The sequence below is a fragment of the Erithacus rubecula genome, assembly GCF_903797595.1.
Source record: "Erithacus rubecula genome assembly, chromosome: 8".
NCBI lineage: Eukaryota > Metazoa > Chordata > Aves > Passeriformes > Muscicapidae > Erithacus > Erithacus rubecula.
This window is the reverse complement of record NC_136659.1, coordinates 32,608,251-32,626,862: the sequence shown is the minus strand read 5'-3', so window position 1 is coordinate 32,626,862 and position 18,612 is coordinate 32,608,251. Positions and strand designations below refer to the sequence as shown.

The window sequence follows — 18,612 nt, the reverse complement described above, 5'->3', positions numbered from 1 at the left end:
GTGATCTTGAGTTGAGCTGTATTTTTCTCTGCAGCAGATGGTAAGCCTGACTTGATCTGACTGCAGAGTTGTTCTAAAAGAAAAAAATAAAAATTCATGTAGAAATTGATTTTCTGCAAGTTGTGATCTGAAAGAAGTTGAAGCTTTCAAATTTGCTGACAGCAGCCCTTTTTTTCTGTGTCTTTACTTGTATATTCTTTGCTGGATTTACTGGATGAATCCAAAGCTTGCCATTAGCTAATCTTCTCTGTCAGGGATATAAGAATTGTACCCAAGCCTTTGGTTTTGTGAGGAGGGACAGAAACATGAGAGGCTGTTTCCCTTCAGTTGTTATCTGCTGGCTACAAACCATTCCAGCTCAGTCACCAGCTCAGTGCCATGTGCCAGCTCAAGAGTGGCAGCTTAGGGACAGGGAAGTGCTGACCTGTAGGAAAGGCTGCAGGTGATCATGGCACTTTACAGTGTGATTCTTATTAAACAAGCTCCATTTATTTTGTGGTGAAAGCACTGTGTGGAGAATTTTCTCAGAATACATGTTTTGCAGTTCAGCAGTTATTTCATTACTGGGTTTTTTTTTGCATTTTTATTAATTATCTGAAGTGTTGTTCTGTTAATTGGATACCTAACACACATTTTAACTGCTAAACCCCAATGTATATATTAATCATGTTTGGTTTTGACTGGGTTTTGATCCAGGATGCAAACAGATAATGAAAAAGCATTCTGGCTATTTAAAAATCTCCTGATCCTTTCTGTTGTCTTTTGTTTCTTTCTTTTTTTCGTTTAACTCTTTCATGATGATCATAGTTGTGACTCATTGTGGTGTCAGAATTTTAGGGTGGTATTGCTGTCTGGAGAATTTGGTGGGTTTATTTTATTTAAAAAAACACAAAAGCATCTGCCCTAAAACCTATATTGCAAGGTGAGCTCTGAATGAGTTGCTGTTTGCACAGAGGAAACCATTTCCAATTCTAAGAAATTTAGAGTGTGATCCCAAGCCTTTATGTCTGTGATAAACTTCCTGTAGCAGCACAAGGCCAAGCCCTGCTATTCTTGCATGTTCCCATCCATGTGGAAGGAGTTTAGTTGTGTCATGAACCAGAAATTCTGCTTTTATCCATAAAACAACCAAGGCATAGTGGAAAATTTGCTCATTCCAAATGGTTCCCCTCACTGCACTCAAGGATATCTTTTCTGAGTTTGGTTAATTTTACATCTCTGTGCCTGCAAGTTCTGTTAGATGTTTAGGGGTGATATTTTGATATATTCTCCTATGAACTTACAATGGAACTTGAGCTCTAAGCTTCTTTCATATCATACAGGGAGTGAAAGAACTTTTCATGAAAGTTTATTCTCATAAAACTGAATTTGAAATTGAGAGAAGAAAGATTTGCTATTCATACATCTCCTGAAGAGCCACATTTGCTCTGTTTCTCAGCTAAGCATGTTACTTTGGCAGGATTTCAGCACTTTATCAATCTGAACTGTGTTTGATATTTTGGTTATTCCAGACTATGTCTAATGCACACCCACCAGAAAAATATCTGCTTCCCCCAGTGAACCTGTAACTTACCCAGTTAGAGGTTTTGCAGTGCTGATACTCATCTCTTACATCAACTAATTTTCAATCAAGAGTAACACAGTGAAGTATCAGAGCTGTGTTAAGCATTTCCAGGGGCACAGAATGAGTCTCCACTGATCAGTGGGAGCACTTCAGAGCCCAGACATGGCAGTGAAACATGGATTGAAGGAAAACTGGGACAAGGAGAGAAGGAAATAAAGTGGCAATTGGGAACAGAGAGGGAGAATAAATTGTTTTACAATAATATATTATCTATCAAATGCCTTTGAACTAAGATGTTTGGCTCCGTATGTCTGCAGTTCATAGCTTTGATAAATTTTAATATGAGACTTCTTTTCTTCAGTGGTCAAGAAATAGAAGTGATTACTTTTGCTGGGCCATGAAATTGGTGTAAAATTGATGATGGTGCTGCTGACTGTCAACACAAAACAAATGCAAGCTGACTTAGAATGGGTTTAGCTGAGATCCTCAGTTCAGCCCTGCTGTACTCATGGGGAATGGTTTTTCAAAGTATTCCAGCCAATATTTCATTGGCATATTCATGAGACTTTGATCACCAGACATTGATGATAGGGAAGGTAACACATTTAAAACTCACTAGAGGATAGATCAGATTTAGGTTCTCTCCCAGCTCTGCCACAACCAGCTAAATATATCTACACAGAGCATTTTTTATATTTTTTTAATGACTGTGCATCTCTTTGTATTTAATAAGGAGCATAAAATGCCTGTTGCTCAAGCTATGTGATATCTGAATGCATTTAGGAACATTAGGAATTATTATTATGGAATACTAACTATGTGCATCTTTGTATTTATTCTGTAAATATGCCTACTTAATTGCCTCCAGTGTTCAAGGTAAATTGTTGCCTTCCACTGCACCACAATGGCCATGGAGAATGTACTGCACCATTTTACAAAGCAGAAATACTTTGGAGCAGGGGGGATGTGCCACAGTTCCAGCATTTCCTTCCTGGTCGTGCTCCTCAGACATCTGACATACATGGTGTAACATAAATAGCAGGGTGTCTTAATTTCTCCTCATACCCATTTTCTGATTTCTTTGGAAATGCCAGAAAATGGGGACAGGACAGGAAAAGCAGATGAGGCTGCAACTTCCTGGTTCCAGAAATGTGCAGCTTGTACCAATGGTTGTGATGCTTTTTGGCATGCCAGCCATCACTTTCTACTTTATTTCCCAGGCTTATGGGAAAAGATGAACTTCAGGCAGGAGGTTTGAAATGTGGAGGGTAGTGATGTAGCATCCACTGACAAAACTGTCTGTACATATGGAGATGTGACTAGAGATTATGTGGGGTGACATTGCAAAGAGGATGTGCAGAGCAAGACTGGAGTGTGGAAGGATGTGGAGCAGAGACTAGAGCAGTAATTGTTATAAGGAAATGGCTTAGACACCTCCTGTGTGAACATCTATAGAATTATCATAGAATTCCAGAATAGTTTGTGTTGGAAAGGACCTTAAAACTCATTCAGTTCCACCCCCTGCCATGGCAGGGACACCTTTGCTATCCCAGGCTGCTCCAACCCCATCCAACCTGGCCTTGGACGCTTCCAGGGATGGAGCAGCCACAGCTTCTCTGGGCACCCTGTGCCAGGGCCTCACCACCCTCACAGGGAACAATTTCTTCCTAATCTCTGCTCTAGCTCTGCTCTCTGTCAGTTTGAAGCCACCCCCCTTGTCCTGTCCCTCCATCCCTTGTCCCCAGTCTCTCTCCAGCTCTCCGGAGCACTGGCAGCAGCTCTGAGCTCTCCCCTTCTCTTTTCCACAATGAGCACCCCAAGATCTCCCAGGCTGACTCCAGAGCAGAGGGTTCCAGCGCTTGGAGCATCTTTGTGGCCTCCTCTGGATTCATCCCAGCAGCTCCATGTCCTTCCTTGTCTGAGGATCCCAGGGCTGGAGGCAGCTCTGCAGCTGGGGCCTCACCTTGACCTGTCCACTCTTCTTGTGATGCACCCAGGACCTGGGTGGCTTTCTGGGCTGTCAGGGCATGTTACAAGTTAATATAGAAAGCAGGTTGAGTTAGGGGAAGAAGAGGAAGAGGAAGAGATGAACCAGAGAGGATGCACAATTACAGGCTGAAATAATTTGTGTCTGCCATTTAAAAGTTGCTTTAGGAGCAAAGGGGAGAAGAAAAGACTTCTAAAGAGATTTGTAAAAGGAGCAAGCTCACATTTTAATACTGCAACAGTGTGTGTCATGTAAATATTTGAATAAATCTTTTAATCGGCTTTTCCTTCTGCTATGGTGTAGAAATACAAAAAAACACAGACTGCTTATTTCTTCCACACAACATTTGTAAATGCATACAAGAAGAGATTGTGTTATGCTGATGTTTGAAGAACAATAGCTATTTATGTTATGGTGTTATGTACCATTTCTTGGTAATGTTAGTGATTCAGGAAAAAAACAAACAAATGCACAACATCAAAAAAAGTACTCTGATGCATTTTAAAATCTGTAATAGCAATCAGTTGATACCTCTGGGATTCTCAAAGGGGAGCAAGGGAAACAAGTGAAGAATTAACAGCTGAAGTTGTCTACTTCATCATCTCAGAAATTTGTTCTGAGGAAAAAATATAAAAAATATTATTTTGTGGACTTCGTCTTTGAGTCTGAAGATGCTAAGCACAAATTTCTTCTGTGGCTCAAATCAAAGCCACAGTATGAAAATAATAGTGACAATTAAAAACACATAATGTCATTGTGTGAAGCACCATAGGGAAATTTGCCTCAGTCTAAAATTTCAGAAGACGGGAGGATGCAAGGGGGTAAGAAGACATTTTGAAATTCAGCTTTCTGTATAAGAACAGAGTTGAACACCTTTAAAATACCATATTTAAGGGATGTAGAAGAAAAATCAGAAGAGCTAATTCTCCTCTTGTTTGTTTCTTTAGTTTTAGTTTTGAATTTGTTTTACCTCTTAAATCTGGTAGAGGTAAGAGGAGGAAATTGGGGGTTGGTCATGTGAGCTCTGTTGACATTCAGGTGGTTTTGCAACATTTGCAAATGTTCTTTCTCAAGCTGGGTGTGATCATCCTTGTGGGATGTTTGCTTTTCTTGGTCAGACCAAAATGCAATGTAAGGTCCACTGAGCACTTTTCACTAAAAATCGAAGGGAATGGGGAAAGTTTTCCCTATTAGAGAGCCATGCACAGGAAATGGTGCCTGGGATATGGAAAAGCATCCCAGAGGATGGACAACAGCCCTTAATGAGGTAAAGAGATTGAAGATATAAATAGAAGGAGTTTTGGGCTGGCAACTCAACCAGTTTGGCATCATGGGTGGACATGTAAGCCAGTTAGAGCTGCCCTGCTTGGTGGGATTTTGGACAAAAGATGGGTGAGGTCTCTGATGGACAGTTTGTTGAGATAGATCCCAAGGACAGCCCTGAAATCCTTCATTAGTAAATTGTTTTTCTTCTCTTTCTGTACCTATGTCTTAAAATAAATAAATAAATAAATAAATAAATAAATAAATAAATAAATAAATAAATAAATAAAGAGAGAGAGAGAGAAATCAGACTATAAATGCAATTTGTATTAGTCACAATGAATAGAATTTGCATTCACCTCATATTTGCCTGGAGAGAGGTGAAAATTCTGGCAGTGGAGGAAGAGTAGAAATTCAAAAAGGAGGAGAGGTCAAGCCATACATTTTTTTCCTTTATTTGCTTCATTGTTATTTAGGCAGGGGAGTATTTCAGGGTAAAAATAAAATATCTGCACTTATTGTCTGCTGCCTGTTTTATTCTCTTTTTACTCTCTTACCTTTGAGCTTTTATAGCAGCCAGTAGGTTTAGGAGAGACTTTCAGTCTTAAAACTTTGGTTTCTTTTTTGCCTCTCAGATTAGTCATCATTTTCTGCTGATCAAAGAGGAGAGTTATAATCATTAAAGCTTGCTTTTAAACAGCCAAATCATTAGTGGTTTAATAACATGCCATTATTAAAAGAGCTCAGTTCCTTTTCTTGTCACAAAGATTTTCAAAGAGATGCAGGATACATATAAGGCCCACTCACTTCAAAAAAGTTTTAAAGATGACCTGAAAAGGAATCTTCTTCATAAAAAAAAAAAAAAAAAAAAAAAAAAAAAAAAAAAAAACCTCAAAAAAAAAACCCCCAAAACAAAGCAAAAAACCAGAAAGCAAACAAGGAGAAAACAAACAAACAAAACCTCAAACAAACAAAAATGAAGAACTTTGTAGTAACTAATCATAATATGAAGGTTTTCATTAAGAATTCATATTTTGTTGCTCATCCTCCCCTCCACAACCTTTTTCAAGCTGTGAACAGTTAGAGATGGTATAATAGAGGAGGCAAAATTAGATGAGAGAAACAAAGAAAAAAACAACCAAAATCACCCTTTTAAAATGATTTCTACTTTTTTATTGTCCCTTTACTTGCTAGAAAAAGATGAAAAATTAAAAGATTTTTGTCTGATCTCAGGTTTTACAAAACTGCTTCTAGTTTTGTGCTATTCCATCTTTTAATTTTAATTGTTGTAACTAAACTGAGATAGAAAACTCTTTCACCTTTGCATTTCCCCTGGATCTTTTCCCTCTTGAAATTTCTATTTCAGTGCAGTGGCACAAGTCTGCTAACTGGAAAACCATGTGGCTGCTGCTTTTGGTAAGAAAAATAATCAAGGGGTATTGAACACCTGCTCTCCTTCCCAAAATAAAATGATAAGACAATTCTGCACTCATGTGCATACAGAAAATAGGAGAAATTATGGCTCTTTTTCAGAAAACCAAAAAATAGATACATGAAATTTGATTGATAAGATATGAACTTGTACGAAAAAGTCAGCTAATTCAGTGGAAAAGGACTCAGAGTCACTGACAAAACTGAAGGAAGTAAAACACCAAGAATGTGATCTAACTGCATCAAAAAGGGACTTGCTAACAATGTCAAGTTACTGGTCTGGATTAAAGTGACATCTATAATCAAAACAATAAAAATAGAATAGGCTTGAACAGGGACGTGCATATTCTCAAGTAATGATGTGTGTTTGCTATTGTTCCTAACTTTTCATTAATCCAGCATTGCTGGAAATAAAAATGGATGAGTATAATGAATTTCCAGTCTTCTATACATACCCTGAAGGTGTGGCTGTATTTAGTGCCCAAACCAGGCTGCATTCAGAGAAAAAGCAGGTGCTGATAGCAGTGACAAAGGATGTGTGTTTTGATAATAATCCTTTGTGAAAGAGCTGGCAAAGTGAACACTGGCAATGTTATTAGAATAGTTCAGAACTGATGTTCTGAGACTTGGTATTACAGCAATATTGCCTGGAGAATAAAAAGCTAACTAGAGTCATACTGATGAAGCATGAACTAAAGTGAGCTCTTTTTCTTATGCTGTGTGTGCCCAGTAATGGATTTCTTATATTGCTACTAAGAGGAACAATATTTGAGTAGTGTCAGCAAGTATGGAAAAAAAAATCAGTGGGAATACAAAAACATTTATGGAATCACACGATAGCTGTGGTTTGTTAAAAAAAAAAAAAAAAAAAAAAAAAAAAAAAAAAAAAAAAAGCTTGTGAGTAAAACTTTTCTTCACTTATCAAAGTTTGATCCAGAGGAGGAAGGCAGTGCTGTGTCTCTCCCAGTGGGCTCAGGTTCTCCTGGAGAGATGAGCTGTCAAATCACAGCATCCTCATGACCCAAAGCAGCTCTGCCTGGTGCTTTGGGGCCCTAAAAACCAGAACTGCCCCAGCAAACCAGGCTGAGCACAAGAGCAGCAGCAGCACAAATGAAACTGGTGAGCTGCATTGCCTGGGGCCACCCACAGCTGATCCAGCACCTGCTCCCACCCAGCCTCACACCCTCCCCTGTGCCTGGAGTGGTTCCTCTGCTGCCTGTCCTCACATCCCTCAGACCTTCACTAAGTAAACTATTGCTCAAAATGCTCTTCTTTTACTGAAATTACCACAGATCTATGAATTAGAATTTGTTTTTTGTGAGGGAGACTCAGAAATGGACATGTTATTCTTCTTGGAATTAAAGTCTTGAAATACTTTTTTTTTTTTCCTTTCTTTTTTTTTTCTTTAATGACTGAGATGTCCAGGCTAAAGCTACATGATTTAAGGCACCCTATCAGTGATTTTCTTCAAATTGAAAGCAATTAAGCTGGAGAGAATTGAGGCCACTTTGTTTCTGAATGAGAATATAAATGGGAGTTTAAGACTCCATAATGCATGGACATTATGTTCATGTCCATTTGAAGTCTCCTTTTTTTTTTTCCTTTTTTATTTTATTACCTGATTGTCTTATTATCTAACCAGCTTCTGTAAGGTCATTTTTGTTGAAGACAGGTTCTGATATTCTGATATGAATTAGAGCACTGCATGAGTGGAAGAGCAGAACTGAAAATATAGCTGCTTAGGACCTTTGGGTTTTTTTTAGAAGTACTTGTATTATTCTGGACTTAAAATATGCATGTGTATACAGATAGATACTGATAGAGTTGTAGGTTTTTTTCCTTTAAAATGGACAATATGAAAACAGAAACAAAATGCTCATGTTTAACACAGATAGTGTATGATGGTGTTACAGAGTTTTCCAAATCTGTTTTCCTAGTGCAACCCACACATTTCTTGTGGTTTTTAACTGAGTCTTAGTATTGCAGTAATGCAAAATTGTGCAAACCATGAATTTTCTAATAAGCTCATGCCATTCTTTTCCTACAAGTTAAATAACCACCTGTGCACATGCCATGTCTGAAGCATAAAAACACTAAATCATGGAACATTCTGGGTTGGAAGGGACCCAAAAGGATCATTGAGTCCATTACTCTTGCTCTGGATTAACCAGAACCACCCAGAGTAACAAAAATGACAAATTCAGTTAATTCATCAGCAGTGTGATGACATCATCCTGATGGAATTGCTGTTTTCTCAGGGCTGATTACATGGATTGCTGTTTTTTTAATATATATTGATTTTCTAATTTTATTTTTTGTTGAGGTTTATTTGCATGTCAGTGGCTTCATTGCTGTGCTCAGTAGTGTGAATATACCTTGCTGGAGCTCACCTGCAACATCACCCCTTTTGGTGGAAGATAGAGAAAAGCTGGAGGAAATCTGGAAATATTAATAGGAAATTAAAAAATGTAAAAACCTCATGGCCTGTGCAGGAAAACTTGCAGGAACTGTGATAACCTATTCTAGGAGAGAAAATCCATACTAATCCTGTAAAGGACTGGTAGAATAGCAAGGTAGATTTTAATTCTTATTAAGGAAAGAACAGGGAAAACAATTTTAATTAACAGCTACTGGTAAGTAGAGGAAAAAAAATCAAGTCTGAGGCAACCTTAGCATATAAGTGATGTAAAAGTTGGAATTTCTGTCATTAGGGACACTTTTGGGACTGTGTGTCTGGAAGGGGTGTTCAGGCTTGGATTTCCCATCAGGATAGATGTGTGTGCAGGTCTGTAAGGTTCTGATGTCAAAGAATGGTGTGCTAGAAGAATAAATGTCAATAATTCTGGCTCTTGTTTCTGCAGTGAATATCCTCTGTGTCAGAAACTTCTAAACCTTTTAAAGTTTGCTCATTACCAGTTAGCTGGAGCTAGTTGGTTCATTTTCACACACAGACACGTTAATGTGCACACAAGAAACTTGGTCCAAATCTGCAGTTGGCCTCAGTCTTGGTGTTTCTAAGGAACAGAATTTAGGAGTTTGGGCAGTATCCAGGCTGGCACTTGGAAACTTGTTTACTTTGAATCAATGGGTAATTAGCTCACTGAGGATGCAAACTTTTAGCACAGGGAAGTCTAGGAAAAGGCCATCGAGTTAAAAAATAATCTCATTGACTCTGCTTCAGTTTTGTTTAGATGAGTTTTATTCATTAGGATGTGACAGCAAATCAACAAACCCCAAACCAAAATACTCAGAGATCTTTTTTCAACAGATATTTAATGAAAATACCTATTAATAGTAGAGTATTTGAAACTCACTGCCTTTTTTACATGCTGAGAAACCTCGGCTTGCAGTCTGGGAGCTTTGTAAGTTTTACAAACACACAGTTTTGCTGACAGACTTCTCCAGAGCCAGGAATTGCACAGCACCACCTCTTGGCTGTTCTCCTCCAGCAGAATGGAAACACACTGTGCTTTCTGCTGGCACAGCTCCTCTGGCTGAGCAGAAGGAGAGGAGAATAAGCAAACTGCATTCCCAACAGGGATTACTCTGCCTTCAACAAAAAATCAGACCTCTAACCAAAATATTTAAATTGGAACAGAAATCGGTTGACTACACCAAGCCAAGCTCTTGTTTGGATTCTTGAGTGTCTGACATGGTTTACGGATGTAAAAACATTGCATATTCTGAAATTTCAAGGATTTATTTGTTTGTTTGTTTTATGTATGAATCTCCTTGTTAAATTACTGTTCTGTTACTTTTCACATACGGTTTTCTGAATGCAGCAATATTTTAGTAGATCACAATACTTTGGTGTTGGTGTATGCAGCTGCCACTTCGAAAAACGTGATGTATATTCTGTCATTTTCAAAAGTGAAACCTTAATATTGGAATTTGCATGTGTGCTTAAACTTTCAATATGCTGGTGGCTTTATTCTGAAAGGTTTGAATGCCCACAGGTCATACCCAATTCAGGGAACAGCTGAGACTGTTCGCTGGCTGAAATGAGGCTACTTACATAATATGTGTGTGTGTGTGTTTGTGTATGATTTCCAAGACTTTAGGAAAGGATTCCTGCCTTTTCCTGGTGAAATATTTTAGCCCAATATTCTGCAAAATACTGCTGCATAAGTATGTTTAATATAATTATATATAACCATAGAAATAACATTTGATGAGCCACCCATGTTCTCAGGCAGGAGTTTTGGCTGTGTTGAGCTGCCTTATGCTTTGGGATGAGGTTTTGAAAATACAGTGTCTCAGTGTCACAGGCAGAATCAGGCTCTGAAACATCAGACTTAACTTGAGAACTCATAATTACCGGGTGGGTTTGAAATTGTGGTTTAAATTCTGTGGGAGGTTCACTTCGTTTAAGCTGGGGAGGATTTTGTGAAGAAGAATTCATTAATGTCTGGGAAGCAATCAGAGACAGAGGTGTGAACACTGGTAAGTGCCTGTTTGGAAATGAGCAGCTTTGCATTCCGAGCAGGGTTTGCACAAAATGCATCTCTGTCCAAGGGTGTGAGGCAGCACATTATGTAAGGAAGCAGCAGTCAATCCTCAGAGCATGAGGAGGCTGTTTTGAAATAATAATCAGTGTAGATGTGATCAAAGAATTTTGATTGCTCATATCATGGGATAATTTAAGGCAACACAGCAATCGTAATGCTTGCTAACGTTTGAATGCTTGCATTTGCACTTGTAACATTTTAATGTGCTTTTTTATTTTTGTTTTGTTCTTACTTATCTCACAGCCTGGAGATAAGTTACATAGACCCATACCTGCTCTACCTTGTCCAGTTTGCATAGAAAAGGAGTAGATTAGAGGTAGAGGTTGAGAAGTTGCCTATTTTATCACATTTTTTAAAAGCAGAATAAATGAGACTGTGACATTCTACAAGAAGATTTTGTCTAAATTTCAAAATCCATAATATTCAGAGAGGAGATTGCATGAACTATATGACTTTGTCAATTTAAGATTATTGTCTCTAATTATCCTATGAGCTGGCAAGGAGAACAGTTTATTTGTCTCTTCTTGCAGTGACTTTTTAGCTACTTCAGGACAACAAGTACACACTTCTTTTACTCTAGACTAAGAAAACTTCTTATGACTTTTTCTTTTTTTTTTTTTTTTAATTGGTTCCCCACCACCACCTCCTTCATCCAAACTTCTGATTATTTAGTTGTTGCTCTCTAAATAATCTCTGTTTGGTCTCCATTTTCCTAGAAAGCTGATGAAAGTAGGGAAGTTTGTTTTGCATTGCAAACACTTCAGTGTAATACTTGCTATTTTTTTCTAGAGTTTTTTCCTTGGTGCTGTGATAAAACTGTCTTGAGTCCAGATTCTGGTCAGGTGTTACCTTGGTAAAAATGATGTCATGATTTTGATTTTCCTCTTCTTGTTACATTTTTTTTTCTGCTCCTGTTCTTTCTGTGCCCTTCCAGCTGTCAGTGCCTCATCACTTGCATCCTTTCCTGAAGTGCTCTTGCACATCCAGGTTTTCCCTGTCTTGTTTCTGTGTAGATGAGTCATTAGTCATTATAAAGAGGCATTATAAAAGGGGGATTTTGTATAGGGGAAGCCATTGGGATGGTTCAGCTTCTGTTGAAATCACACTATACAGACAGCTTTTCTTATACATCCTACTCAACTGCATCCTATTTCAGCTGGAACAGTGGGATGTCTTTTTCCCTTCTCCATATTCCTTGCCATCTCTTACTTTTCAGTGCTGTTTTTCAAAGCAAGATGTGTCCTATATTCTTGGGCACGTTGTTCATTATTCTAAAAGAGACTTTTCTGATGCCCAGCAGAACTTTAGAAAATGAATTCTACTGTGTCTCCACTTCCATTTTTTAAAGTGACACTGGAAGGTGCAGAGGGACACAGCTGCCAGAGTGTGGGGAGTGTGAACTCCTGTCTGTCATCACCTCAATGTTATATGACAGAGGAGGGTAAAGCTGGCAGCAGTTGCCTCTCAGCACAATAATGTTTGAGCTGGCTTTTGACCCTTCTGTAAACAGGGGAAAAAACCCAAAAAACCCAAAAATAATTCCCAAATACTGGATAAGACTGTTGTGGCAGAAGTGCAGATGCTGAGAGATAGAATGCAAAAGCTTTCTGACAAGAGATTTATTGCTGTAAATACCCACACACAGACCACAGGACTGGATAAGTATATTCATCTCTTTCATCTCATGTACTCCCTAGAGGTATGGCTGTGTATGATCTGCTTTCATCTTGCCAGTTAGTAACAGGAAATATTACTCGACTGAAGTCCATTAATATTTTTCAGAAACATGGGCCTCAGAAATATTTCCATTTAGTCCATAGCTTGTTAATCAAGTCCCTGGTTCATCTGTCCATACCAGCCATAAAGTTCTGCAGTGAACATTAATTGTAATGAACTTCATGGGCCACTGACAGGTGTGAGCAGTGACACATCCAGCAGTGAGTGCTCTGTGCTGTCAGTGCAGCTTTCCCCAGACAGGGTCCTCGTGCCCCACGGTGCTTTCTGGGCTCTGCCAGGTGCTGCTTTTGCCTCTGTGAGATTCTCACTGCTGCATGTTTGGGGCTGCTTTATTGCCCAAACACAATGAGCTGTGTCACCTTGGAGGCATCAGCATTAACAGATGAAGGCAGCAGGTGATGCTGCTGATGAAATGCTAATATTGTTATGAAGAGTTTTGCTTGCATTCCAGGATAGCAAGAATACAATTAAAAATAGCAACAGCAAAGTGATCATGTACTTACTGCAGGCACTCACAGGCAAGCTCCAATCATCTCTCACAATGTGCTGTTCTTAAAAACGCTTTTCTTCATTTCTTTCTAAGCTATGCTCAGTTGTTATATCACTTTAAATACGGAATGAATGCCTGTTGTGTTTGGTTTAAGATGTATCATTTAGCCCTAACAAACTCAGCAGTTAACAGGGTTGCAGGAGGGTGTGAGAAGTCCCAGCCTAAAGTACCAGAGCTGTGTCACTGACATCAGGACACTCATCCTGGGGCAAACATTGCCATGGAGACCATGACAGTGTCCTGGGGACAGGGCTGTGGCTTGGCTGCCTGGATTTATCCATGTCTCACACCTCAGTGAGCAGTCAGCAGCCTGCTCCATTCCTGCAGCAACAGGTCTGACCTCCAGGCTCCTGCAAAGTAAAGATCTGAGTTCCATAAATCACCAGCAAGGACAAACTGGGATTTCAGTCAGCTGACAGTTTCCTTTCTTTCTCCTTAGAGAAATACAGTACTGGTGTGTATACTGACACTTCTTTTCCTTTTGCTTCAGTGGTTTCAAACTCCACGTGTTAAAAAGGTGCACACAAATTTGGGCATTCTCATTCAAGTAAATGTATGGAAAAGGGGTTGTAGGACTGACTGCAATGCATAGTAAGTTAGAGAAAGCAAATCAGAGGAACAGCTGCTGCCAAAAAATCTCCAGAAAATTCTTCTTTCAGCCCTTGCAACTGATTGAGAAAGTTGCAGACAAAAAAAAAAAAAAAAAAAAAAAAAAAAAAAAAAAAAAAAAAAAAAAAAAATCCTGGATTTTTATATTCCAAGTAGCACAAATTTGGATTTGTAAACAAATGCAACATGGATTATCCTCTAATATAGTAAATGGCAAATGTTATATTGCAGAAAGACCAGGATTGAAATCTGAGGCAGAAATGCAAAGCTATTTGCTTGCAATAGAAAAGATTGGACTCCTCAGCAGCTGTTCAACATCTGTCCCCTGAAGGTAACGAATAAGCACATGACAAACAACATGTAAATATCTGGTAATTAATTCACCTGGACTTGTGGGGAGGGACACAAAGCTGCAATCCACTTACTGGGGCTGGACTGCAGATAAATCACAGTATAACACTCAAAAAATTACTCCAAAACTAAATATGAGGTACAATCACAAGAATTTTGCCTGAGTCAGTGCCTGATCTGTGGGTTTTGTGATTGTTGAAGTGGCTTGCTACCAGCCAGCTTTGGAAATTTTTGGATTGCATTTGAGGGTTTGTAAAAGGTGAATGGGAAAAGTAATTCCATACATAGACCACACATAGATGAGATTTTGTGAGAGCTGCCTCAGAGGTGCAGTTTTCCATTGGGAGAAAAAGAATTGCACCTACAAATAAACCCTTAGAGGTATTACCTAAAGCATCCTTTATAGAAACAGCCCTGGCACTTTCTTTGTATTTTTATTTTAGTAATTCTGAGGCCTAGAATAGCAAACAGTTTGATTGCAGTTTGTGTAACTCCTTTCTATTTATCACTCTCACATTCAAATGCACCTTAAATGCTCAGCTGAATAAATACAATGCAGATTACTTCTTGATGTATTAAATGCCAAATACTATCTTGCCAAAAGCCAAATATCTATTTATGTTTTGGCTTGCCTCCATATTCACACATACTGGGGCTTAATGATGAGTTTTTTATTCTACCATGATATTTCTCTGCATAGGTGTTCCAGGGGAAAAGAGACCATAAAAAGAGATGTGAACTTCACAGTTACAGAGCATTCTCTGTGATCAAGTTTAAATAGATGGGTTTTAATGTCTTGAGGCTACTGCTTCTCTCTTCAATTTCAAATCACATTGGAAAGCTGTAGAAAGGAAAGTACAATTTGGTGCTTAAAATGAGTATGGACAGGTGTGGAAAAGACAATATGAAATGCCAGGTTGTAGAAAGGGCAGTAAAAATAATCTGAGGTCAGACAAGCAGATACAATTCAAAGTGCAAAAGGAGAAAATTGGGTGAGAGGGGATGAAAGTATGCAAGGAGTGGACAAACTTATTTGGGGAAAAAAAATGAGAGAAAAAGGAAAGGAAGAACAAAGCTGAGAAAGCTTCAGCATGAAGAACATCATTAGGTTGTTGCAGACAGGCAGAGGTACTAGAAAAAAGAAAATCTGTGATCCTGCCCATTCCTATAAATTCCTGCAATCTGTGGATGGCTCCCAGGGCACAGGTTTAGTTTTGATTTACAGGTGTTAAGGTGAGTTGGCCTCAGTTTGAACCTGGCTGTCTGCTCTGCAGAACCCTCTCCAGGACAGGCAGTCTGAACCTCCCAGAGTGCACAATTCCATCTTTTTGTGCTTCTTTACCTGGTTTCACTGGTTACCAGTAAAGTACCACTGTAAAATCAGATAATGAAGTCTTACAGACCTCCTAGAATAAAAAAATATGACAGCTAATAATAACCAGGGACACCTGGGCTGTATTTTCTCCTCAGCATGTGGTAGGTTTGAGAGCTGATATTAGGTTTGCCATGGATGAGAAAGATAATTTAGCCCTTTTCTATCTGCTGAAGGAGAAACAGTGGAGATAGAAGAGCTATGACAGCAGCTTTCCTATGTTTATGAAGTTGTAGCTTCTGTCTTACTGTCAGGTAAGTAATTATGTGCAGTTACAAAATGTGAGTGTATTATATAATCCTAGGTAACATTTTCAGTCTTCCAAGCAGCTCGAAAGCAGCTCTGATCCTATGTAAATGACATTTTTACTCAATGTCTTCCTACATACAGTCACACAGACAGATTATGTGTTCCTAAATGTGCACCTATCTGAACACCCAAAGGAAAATGAGAGGAACATATTTTTGTGGTGGGAAAATAACTGTCCTAGGGCTGTGACACAAGTCTCCATTTGTTAACTGTCTATGGCTGAATTATATTTTAATTTAAGCAATCCACTTTTGTTTAGGTAAAGAGAAAATATGAGCCATGAATGGGCCACTTCACATAGAGCAGAATTACACAAATTGTAGAAGCTTCGATTTTCCCTTACTTTTGGATAGGACCCAATTTTTTCTTGATGAGACAAAACTCTACCATTTCACATCTGGTGTCCTGCTGGTGCTTTATTTTGCTGTCGTGGTACTGCAGAGAAATAGAGCTCCTAATTTGCAGTTTGAAATCCACAGGTGTTGATAGGAAGCTTTTGGCACTGCAGTGTAGTATGGATTTCTGCAAATGGTAAGAAAACCCTGAGATGAAGATTGCAGAATCTTTCTTTTCTAAGCAGAGATCTTACAAGTTTGGGAGATGATACTGTTTTCCAGTATTAGGAGTAATGACTGTCACTGTCAGTGCCAAACCTCTGGGGAAAGATGTTTCGATTTGGGCTGGGAGAGATTGGGGGAGAAAGAAATTGTACTTAACACTTCTCAGTCACTGCTTGTTTGCAACCAAAATGAGTGAAATGAGAGCTGCCCCAGCTCTTTTTACACCCATAAACCTGACTCCTGACACCAGCACCATTCTGGAAGAGATATTTTCAGGGAAGTGCAGGCAGGGAAGTGCCAGTCCCTGTGAATTATGGAAAATAAGGGAAGGTAAATTGGCTGTCAGCCCCTTTAGGCAGGGCAGTGCTGGCACTCAGTGGAGCCCTAATGGCCTCTTGTGTGCAGTGCTGAGCTCAGCCTCCTGGTTTCCATTTTTTTTTTACCTCTCTGTGAAAGCAAACAGAGTCATTTAAACCCAGTACCATCAGGTCCAAGCCACTCAAGTGCTGGACAGGCTCACACTGGGGATGCTGAACTCACCCTCCAGCCCTGGGGAACGTCCATGGCCTGGATTTTCTGCTTCCCTCCTTTCCCTAAAATGATTAGCAGGAAAACTGGTCTTTACATTTTAGGTTTTCTGAAGAACTTGGTGTTTGTGGAAGGTACTTGCACAGGAATTATGCTATAAAATCAGGGGTGAAAAGGAAAGATGCTGAAGTTTTATTTGGGAGAGGAATCTGACTAACCATTCTGTTTTCCTTACATATTTTGTCTGGGCTATATGTTGTTCTCCTAAGTATGCCTCATGAAAACTTTTTAATCACTTCATTAATTTAATTGCAAAAAAAGGAAAAAAGGAAAAAAAAGGACTTAAAAACTCTTGATAATTTCCAGTGGAGAGCCCTTCCTGTGTTGCTGCTGGGTTTAGACATTCCAGTCTTGCTTTATGTGATTTTTCACTCATATTTTCTGTTTCTAACACCATTCTCCTCCATAATAAAAGCAAAAGTCATGCCACACCTCTGTTGGCACCAGGAATGTTTTGCAGGGAACTTGTCAGAGGTCACTTCTCTGCCCATGCCCTGTAGGTGAAGTTTTCTGTGTTGCATATTTGCACATGGTACAGTTTAAAGGGGAAAAAAAAAAAAAAAAAAAAAAAAAAGAAATCACATGCAGAATTAGTTTTAAGTCTTCCCTAATTGTATTTTTAATCATAAGATTGGTGACATTTACCTTTCATTGTGTCATTTTATTTCTCATTTTGTGCTTCAAGTGAGTGTTCCCCAAACTCAGTGCTGCTTCAAAATGCTTAATCAAATGAAAATGCTTATTTTCCATCACTGGATTTATAGCTACAGTCATGATAGATTAAAGAAAAATAAATTTAAACAGTTTTGTGACAGCAATGAAGAAATATTTCAAGTCATTATATGCATTTTAAAATTCATTGTGTGCTTAAAATACAGTGTATTTATCTATGTGCAACATGAGCTCTTTTCAAGAATATGCAATTACTCTTTATTGAATGCCAGACTCTTAAGATCTCAAAAACAAGCTGGATGAATTAAACATTTTATTTCCCAAATGGGGACATCTGAGACTGTTTAACCTTTGAGGCTTCCAGTCAAGGGACAGTGCTCTGAAACAGGGAGGTGAAGATAAATAAGCTAAGGAATAGTTAAGGAACTAGGTAGTGTGGGAAAAATAGATGGATAAAGAGACTTGAAGAAAATGTGTGAATTTAGGGGACAAAAAGAAAGGTAGCAAGGGTATTCTTTTGTCCTGGTCACAGATATAAAGAGAGAATATAAAGAAATTTCAATATTTAGAAAAGAAACTTTGTGCAAGTGGAACAATCTCAGTCTTCAGCTTTATTGTACAAATGTTCAGTGCTCTTGGGAAACTGTGGTACATCTATTATTAATATTTAAATTGGAATATTAATATTTTGATTGGAATATTTACTGTAACCAGTGATGTGGCAGTGGTTTTGTGGGAGAACACAGAGAGTCAATGCATTTTTCTCTCATAGCAAGTAGATGTTCTTGAAAACTGAACTTTGCCTCCTGCATGCAAAAACCAACAGGAACTCACCAAAAATTTAAGCAACTGCTTATGAGTACAAGGCTGTTGAGTTGTAAAATCTACATCCCTTGGAGAGAATCTTTTGTACAGAAATATGTCTGGAGAAAGGTGAAACCAAAGAACCTACATCAATGTTTGATAAAATCAAGCAGCTTGCCTTAATTACAGCAGCTGCCACTGTGGCTCTGTGGTAATGCCTGTAGCAGAGCCCTAAAACCTTGACAAGAAATGTAGAGGAGGTTTTCATAAAACCTTACCAAAACTCAGCTTTTATCTAGTTGTCTAG

At 38.7% G+C, this 18,612-nt stretch overlaps 1 protein-coding gene across 1 annotated transcript in view; it reads left to right on the top strand.

Moving 5' to 3' along the window:
- LRP1B (LDL receptor related protein 1B) overlaps positions 1–18,612 on the top strand; it is a 608,586-nt gene that overhangs the window by 354,881 nt on the left and 235,093 nt on the right. The gene's annotated exons all lie outside the window — the stretch shown is intronic.